This window comes from Gymnoscopelus braueri, assembly GCF_963280865.1.
Source record: "Gymnoscopelus braueri genome assembly, chromosome: 17".
Lineage (NCBI taxonomy): Eukaryota > Metazoa > Chordata > Actinopteri > Myctophiformes > Myctophidae > Gymnoscopelus > Gymnoscopelus braueri.
In genome coordinates this window covers 1,453,594-1,455,843 of record NC_137617.1, presented here as the reverse complement: position 1 = coordinate 1,455,843, position 2,250 = coordinate 1,453,594, and positions in this window count along the sequence as shown.

Below are 2,250 nucleotides of genomic sequence, written 5' to 3'. Positions count from 1 at the left end.
CAGGGACCCCCACTACGTATAAAATAATGTTGCAGATTGCATCTTTCCGTAGATTTCATAGATAGCTTCATAGACTTGTTTGACAGCACTATCATCAGCGTTTGTTTAAACACATTATCTCTATTAATATGTTGGATTCATGTTAATGTGAATTTTCAGACAACTTGAACCCTCAATACTTGTTAAACTTGACCTTTTGGCTCTTTACTTGGTCTGCTCCTTTTTCCCCCTCTACACCAATTGTGACACGTTGTTGTGAGCTTGGAGATCTGCTGTTTTTTAGTGAATGTTCCCCCCAGAATAGGGATGCTATAGTTCAAGTGGTTAATGTAAAAAATATATATATAAAGACCAAAACAAGTTCCTATCACACACATGTTTTAACTCTTGAGGATCCCCTGGGGGTCCCGGACCCCTATTGAAAACTCAATAGGGGTCATTATTATATTCAACCCAGATTTGGCTCAACAAAGGGAATGAACTCGTTCTCATGCTATTCAACAAAGATGTGGAATGCCCTACCAAAAGGAGTAAAGGAGTGTAAAACCCTACTCACTTTCAAAACTGCCCTAAAGAAACACCTTCATCAGGCTGCAATTCCAAACTGGCCCCTGTCAAAGTCTTAACCTACCCCCCCCCCCCCTCCATTGTGGTCCTTTTCACAACACAACACATGACTGACAGTCACACAGCAAAATCATTAGTTACTAGTTACTTTGCACATTTAGATTATTAGATAGTCCTAGAGAACTACTTTTAAAATGACTAGCTCAAGAAGATCCAACCAATAAAATGATTATCCATTGCTGAAAAAATGTAGCCTACCTGAGGGGGCTTTGGAATAGCCCTTTGAATTAGCCCCTCTTCCATTCTGTATGAAAGAGGTAGGTTTTCGGGTTCTTTGCCTTTCACATTTTTATAACTTAATAATACTACTGACGTTTGCGCGCAACGCTCTTGAAAACAAAGCATTGCATTGCCTTCTATAGAAGCCATGAAGGGAGCTGACAGGCCCCTCTTGATGTCAATCTATCAAGTCACTTTACTCCAAGTGGCAGATACCAAAAAGTGATTTTTGTTTATAGATTGTTAATATTGTAATAATACAACAAATACATTATTGTTATAAATGATGAGGTTTTATTACCCAACACATACAGTAATTAAAATCAGCCCCACCTTTACCAGGCGCAACATTAAAGTGATGAACACATTAATGCATTATAGTTAACGCTCATAGTATCGATGATCTCTGGTATATTATATTATATTGTATTTCTTTATATGTCTTGATGAATTGAATACATGGGAGCACAATGGAAACAAGCTCTCAGGGCTTTTTTTGTGTTGTCCTTTTAGCATTACCTCTGTACTTTTGCAAACTGTTAATAAAGTATTCAATCAATCAATCAATTCAAAAACACATGAATGCATGATTAATAAAAATTTAAATTTAAATTTAATTAGTTATAATAATAATGATTAAAATAATTGTGATTATCTCAAACACTTATGATTATGTGATTTTATAATAATTGTGACAGGCCTTAGTGGTATTGCTATTGTTGTAATACATTAGGTCTAATTTAGTCCCCACTCAAGTCTATGAGCTTGTAGATTGGCTATTTTCGGCAAAGAGGTTTGGTGTAGAAGGGGGGGGGTGGTTGAGGGTTGTGGTTTAAATGTCTGAAAATAAACATTAACATGAATTCAGCTTATTCATAGAGAAGATAATGTGTAAACAAATAAACGTGATTTTTTTTAGTGCAGTCAAACAAATTCTATGAATCTATCAATGAAATCTATGAAAAAGTTTAATCTGCAACACAGTGTTATATAATAATTATGTAGTGGGGTCCCTGCTTCATCTCTCTCAGCTAAGGGGTCCTTGCCTGAAAAACGTTGACGACCCCTGGCATAGATATACTATACTTACATTACTACTCAAGTACTGGGGTTGAGTTTTTTGTCCCACTGAACAGAGCCAAAACCCAAAATGTCTCCTCATTTCAGTGGTGGAAAGTAACTAGTACATGTAGGCCTACTCAAGTAGCCTACTGTGTTTTTTACTTTATTCAGTATTTACAATTTATACAAAAGAGAGAGAGAGAGAGAGATGAGAGAGAGAGAGAGAGAGAGAGAGAGAGAGAGAGAGAGAGAGAGAGAGAGAGAGAGAGAGAGAGAGAGAGAGAGAGAGAGAGAGAGAGAGAGAGAGAGAGAGAGAGAGAGAGAGAGAGAGAGAGAGAAGGA